At 44.9% G+C, this 6588-nt stretch overlaps 1 protein-coding gene across 22 annotated transcripts in view; it reads left to right on the top strand.

Moving 5' to 3' along the window:
- ZNF12 (zinc finger protein 12) overlaps positions 1-6588 on the top strand; it is a 72981-nt gene that overhangs the window by 24696 nt on the left and 41697 nt on the right. The window lies entirely within an intron of this gene.

The raw sequence follows: 6588 nt of genomic DNA, 5'->3' as shown, positions 1-6588 counted from the left end.
TCAGGGGTAAATGGTATCTCCTGCCACTGACCCAACCTCTGCCCGTCCTCCAAAACCCCCCTCAAGGTGTCCGGACCCCTCTTTACTGCTTCCCAGCAGGTGCGCTGCCCTCTCCCTGCTGGACTCTCCCCCTCGCTCGCATTCCTTTTCCACGGCCTGGTGGGAGAGTGGGGAGAGGGACAAGGAAACTTAGGGGAAGCAGCAACGGTTAAGCCTTATAAGAGTGAGATAAGTATGTAAAAAAAAAGATCCCAGGTGCCTTGACTGACTGGATTAAAAAGTTACGTTAAAACACGCAGTTTGGCAAAGCGCTTCTGCTCAATGTGTACTGACACTGTGTTCAGAATTCTGTACTGGGGGAGCACACGTCCGCCACCCTCAGGCACCTTTGAGTCCAAGAGCCATTTTGAGAAGCTAAAATCATAGAAAAGCACAGGTGCTCACACACCCTTCAAAGGGGGTCTACAAACAAACACAAAACAACAAAAAAGGGCACCTTTGGATTTCATGAAGTCCATGGATTGTCCAAAGCCTGCCCCTCGATTCCAATTAAGAAATTCTAGTCTACTTACCAAATTTTGAGAATGTGGTATCACTGTTGACCCAGAAATTTCACTACCCGAATAAAAATGTCACGTGTACAGAAGACTAAATGGAAAAATCTCCAGTTCAAGACAGATTATTTTTCTGAATAAAAATGTCACATGTACAAAAAGACTAAATGGGAAAACCTCCAATTCAAGACAGGTTATTTTTGTATGAGGGTAGGAAGTACACGGTAGCCGAGATGCAGAGAAGAAAATAGCCAACTCAGGGTCATGCAGTGTCACTGGAAGCTTCTTCTGAACCTCCCAACTCATACTTCCACTCCTCCCCTGGGTGTGTTGAGTCTTGCTTTTCCTTCCTTCCTTCCTTCCTTCCTTCCTTCCTTCCTTCCTTCCTCCCTCCCTCCCTCCCTCCCTCCCTCCCTCCCTTCCTTCCTGCCTCCCTCCCTACTTCCCTCCTTCCTCCCTTCTCTCTTTTTTTATTGTGATAAAATATACATTCCATAAAATTTGCTCTTTTTAAGGGTACAGTTATGTGACATCAAGAATTCACATTGTTGGGTTTCCCTGGTGGCACAGTGGTCAAGAATCCGCCTGCCGATGCAGGGGACACAGGGTCGAGCCCTGGTCCGGGAAGATCCCACATGCTGCGGAGCACGTAAGCCCGTGTACCACAACTACTGAGCCCGCAAGCCGTAACTCCTCGGCCCGCGAGCCACAACTACTGAGCCTGTGCGCCTAGAGCCCATGCTCTGCCACAAAGAGAAGCCACCGCAATGAGAAGCTCGCGCACCGCGCCGAAGAGTAGCCCCCGCTCGCTGCAACTAGAGAAAGCCTGCGCACAGCAACGAAGACCCAACGCAGCCAAAAATAAAAATATTAATCAATAAAAAATTCACATTGTTGTACCACCATCCCAACCATCCATCTCCAGAATATTTTCACCCTATCAAACTGAAACTCTGTCCCCGTTAAACACTGACTCCCCTTCCCCTGCTAGCCCCTGACACCCACCCTTCCACTTTCTGTCTCTATGAATTTGACCCCTCTGGGGATCTCACAGAAGTGGAATCATATAACATTTGTCCATGTGTATCTGGCTTATCCAGTTAGCATAATGTCGTCAAGTGTCATCCGTGCAGTAACCTGTATTAAAATTTCCTTCCTAGACCCCAAAGCCAGTGTGGACAGTACACAGTGAGTGAGAAGGAAATAAAACCCTGGGTCTAAAGAAGTTCAGATGTATGCCAAGTGCAATGGGAAACCGGTGAATGAGAGGTGTCGTGATCCAGTTTGCAATGAAAGGGAAAAGCTTTATTTTGGCTGCTGTATAAATGATGGGGTGGGGTTTCAGCAAGAGTGGAAGTCTGGAGACCCAGATATGGTTGGGAATTTGTTGTGGTAGTACAGGAAGACGATGTCTGAGAAGATGGAGAGAAGCAAACAGGTTCCATGTACTTGGAGGGAGAATCAGCAGGGCTCATCGGGGGATGAGATTGGGGGGAGGTAGCGGGGAGGTATTTCTGTTTACTCTGTGTGCACGTGTGTGCTTATGCCTCTACTGCTGAGACTTAATTGTTTGTACAAAGAAACACCTTTCCTCTTAAAAGTGGAATTGTTAAATTTTCACTGTTTATACAAAGAAATATCAATCATTTAAAAATACATAAATGCTCTTTGTATCAATTAGAAACTTCCTTTTTGTGGATGAATAATATCTGTTGTATGAATATACACACTACATTTTCTTTATCCATTCATCTGTCAATGAACACTTGGGTTGTTTCCACATTTTGGCTCTGAATCTTGCTTTTGAATTATTGTTTGGACTTTGATGAGAAGTATCTCTGTTGTTCAGGGTGTGCCCAAAGTTTTATTTTGTCTTTTGATCACTTACATATTTTTAATTAGCCCAAGCAATGCATACGTAGAGTCAAATCAGTTCATCCAAGGTGCAGGGACTGTCTCTTTGGTTTGCACTCGTGGACTTTCTGAGATGTTGTAGGTCTCAGAGACCATGCAAAGAGCATCTGAGGTCCTCCAGAGCTGCCACAGCCCGGCTCTCCTCAGGGTCCGCACTGCTGGGAAAAGCACTGCTGCTTGAGGACCTGTGTCCCTCTGCTGTAGACGTTCCATTGTTAGGAGGCCAATGAGTTCAGATTTGCATTCATCATGCTTTCAACCATCACAGCTGATTGGGTCCTTCTATAACAAAACAGAAGTCACTCCCCTCTTGGTTAACAGGCTTTCAGATATTAGAAGGTTGGTATTCTGTCCCCGTGAAAATTTCTCTTGTATACTGTGAAATACCCTGATTGCTTTATCTAGTCTTCAGATCTGGATTTGCATAATCCCACCCCACCTCACCTTATCCAAATGTGCTATAGTTAGGTGGGACCCATCTTAAGATGTGTTGGTATGTTGTCCAAAACTGGCGTAAAGAGCCCAGATTGAATCTGATGTTGTAACTGAGCAGGACCCTGTGGGGCCTTCCTGGGATGGATTCTCCCCATGTCTTCTGCCTGCTTCTTGTCTTCAGAAAATTTTAGCCTCCTAGCCTTCTCTGAGTTCGAAACAAACAATTTAATCAGAGAAGTGAGAAAGTGCAAAAAGAAAGGAAAACAGTCCCAAAAGACCAAATAATATTAGTGTAGCCGTTAAACAAAGTCAAGGACCTTTAGTTCCTCCTCAAGGGCTGTAGATACTGTTCTGAGCCACGTCCTTGGAGCTGTTTTGCAGAGACTGAAACCCCCAGCAGGTGGAAGAAGTTAACTGCATGCTGCCCACAAGCACGTAGACCCCAGACCAGCTGGAACCAGAAGGTTGACGATGTTGACCTCACATTACCTCACCACCAACCAATCGGAAGAATGTCCACAAGCTGACCACACACCCCTCAACCTCCCCTCCCTCACCTCCCACTCTTTTATAATTCACTTTAAGCATTTTTTAATTTTATATTGGGAGTATAGTTGATTTACAGTGTTGTGTTAGTTTCCAGTGTACAGCAAAGTGATTCAGTTATATGTATACATATACCTATACTTTTTCAGATTGTTTTCCCATTTAGGTTATTACAGAATTTGGGGGGTTTTTTCATCACTCTGTGTGGCTTGCAGGATCTCAATTCCCTGACCAGGGATTGAAACCGGGCCACGGCCGTGAAAGCCCGGAATCCTAACCTCTGGGCCACCAGGGAACTCCCTAGGTTAATACAGAATATTGAGTAGAGGTCCCTGTGCTATACGGGAGGTCCTTGTTGATTGCCTGTTTTATATATAGTTGTGTGTATCTGTTAGTCCCAACCTCCTGATCTATCCCTCTCCCCCACCTTTCCCCTTTGGTAACCTTAAGTTCGTTTTCTATGTCTGTGAGTCTGTTTCTGTTTTGTAAAGAAGTTCATTCATATCATTGTTTTAGATTCCACATAGACGTGATACCATATGATATTTGTCTTTCTCTGTCTGACTTCCTTCACTTAGTATGATAATCTCTAGGTCCATCCATGGTGCTGCAAATGGCATTATCTCATTCTTTTTATGGCTGAGTAGTATTCCATCGCATATATGTACCACATCTTCCTTATCCATTCCTCTGTCGATGGACATTTAAGTTGCTTCCATGTCTTGGCTATTGTAAATAGTACTGCTATACATATTGGGGTGCATGTGTCTTCTTGAATGATGGTTTTCTCTGGGTATATGTCCAGGAGTGGGGTTGCTGGGTCATACGGTAGCTCTAGCTTTAGTGTTTTGAGGAATCTCCATCCACACTGTTCTCCATAGTGGCGGCACCAGTTTACATTCCCACCAACAGCCTCACCTCATCTTTAAACACCTTTCCCTCAAAGCCATTGGGGAGTTGGGGCCTTTTGAACCCTAGATACCTAGACTCCTTGCTTGTTGCCCTGCCGTAAACGCTGCACTTTCCTTCACCGTGACCCGGTGTCAGTAGATTGGCTTTACTGCGTGCGGGCGAGTGGACACAAGTTCGGTTCAGTAACAGCGTGTTTGGAGACAAGCAATACTATCACCTCTCCTCCTGTCTTTTCCTCCTGTGGGTGCAGTTTAATATAACAACGGCTGTAGCTCTAGTGCAGAAATGTCAGTAGAGTGAAGCAGAAGTGCTTTATCAGTACAATCCTTTCGGCATGAGAGTCACGTGGAGAAAATATTACAACGCAGATGCCTGGACACAGCCTCACAGATTCTAATTCCACAGCACTGAGCTAGGGCCTAATTTTAACTTTCTCAATTGACCTGCTTCTGATTTGGAAATCTCTGGGTGGGATGTGCCACCCAGGCTGGTGCAGTAGGGGGTCTTCAAGGCGTCACTGAATGACATAACCGGGAGGGAGGTGAACCGTGACCTGGATTTAACACAGGCAGCCTCTGGCAGGGCTGTGGCCAGGCCATGGGTCCACAACTGAGCGGACGTCTGTGTCAGCCTCCAATCCTCCTGCCAACGGGTCCGTGACAACCCCTCCGGCAGCCTGGTGCTGCTGTGGATAAGCAGCCCTGGGGTCGGAGTTCAGCCCAGGCACCTACCTAGTACATACATAGTGCATGTGCTGCTGAGGAAGCGGCCCTCTCCACCAGAAAGCCTGGAGCACACCCTCCCGTACAGCCCTCAGAGGGGCCCAACCCTGCTGACACCTGCATCTCAGACTTCCAACCTGCGAAAATGTCGGACAGTGCATTTGTGTTGCTTAAGCCCGCCAGTTTGTCGTACTTTGTGACGCAGCCCAAGCAAACTGCTACGGCCTCTATTTTGAATAAGAAGGAATTCACATGTGACGGTCACTTTCCTGCTTCCCCTGCCTTTATTTTTTTATTTTTATTTTTAAAGAATATTTATTTCTCTTAGGCTGCGTCGTGTCTTAGTTGCGGCACGCGGGCTTAATTGCCCCGTGACGTGTGGGATGTTAGCTCCCGGACCAGGGTTCCCAGGCTTCGAACCCCCGTCCTCTACATTAGAAGGCGGATTCTTTACCACTGGAACACCGGGAAAGTCTCTCCCCTGCCTTTAAATTAAGATGTGTCCCTGAGCTTCAAAGAAGAACCTGTCCTTTTCTGTTAGATGAGAAACTTGAGTTTTCTTCTTAAACGTTGCATTTCCTGGTTGTGGTAGATGTGTTAGTGTTGAAAAAAATGGTTGAGAGACTTTAAGAGGGGAATGATTTACAAATCCTAAAGATGGGTGCCAGTTATCTTGATAAAATTGGTATGTTAAGAGACCAAACATAAACAGGAGAAAACAGAGGCAACTACTTAGGAAATGAAGGATGGGAAAGGCTTCTTCAAGTACAGTGTCAAAGCAGATGAAAAGTATGAAGTGAAAGTGAAAGATTTGAACACAAAATATGTTGTTAAGTATCTGTATAACAGAATGTGAGAGTAAAAAATTAAGTTAAAAAGATAAAGAACAGGGATTGACAGATATACACTTGTATATGTAAAATAGATCAACAATAAGGACCTACTGTATAGCACAGGAAACTATGTTCAATATCTTGTAATAACCCATAATGGAAAAGAACCTGAAAAAAGAATATATATATTCTTACATAAATACATGTAACCGAATCACTTTGCTGTACACCTGAAACATTGTAAACCAGCTATACTTCAATAAAAATAGATAACTGACAAAAGAGGGAAAATACCTGTATTTAATAGAAACGGAGATACAAAAAGAGAAAGCTTTATATTGTAAATATCCATATATATGAAGAGATCTTAATGAAACCAAACTAAAATGTGGCCATTGCTGCTTCTAGTCAAGGTGAAATCACAGGGTCCAGGTTTACCCTCCTAGCTTAAACAACTTTAAAAAGGGGGAAATGTATGAAGTGACAGTTTTTCGCCTTTTGGAGAGAGGGGTGAGTCGTGAGAGACATCAGCTCCCCACTGGACACCCTGTTCATTTGGATGACTCCGTACTTATTATTCCCTTTTTTCGAGCCTTTCCTCAAGACAGCTTGTAATAGAAATACTTCCAGAGAGTGTCCAGGGCAAAGTACAGGGCAGGGGGCTGGGGAGCC

Source organism: Balaenoptera borealis, assembly GCF_965194805.1.
Source record: "Balaenoptera borealis genome assembly, chromosome: 16".
NCBI classification, from domain to species: domain Eukaryota; kingdom Metazoa; phylum Chordata; class Mammalia; order Artiodactyla; family Balaenopteridae; genus Balaenoptera; species Balaenoptera borealis.
Note: the sequence above shows the minus strand (reverse complement) of the source record. Positions and strands in the feature narration are given on the sequence as shown.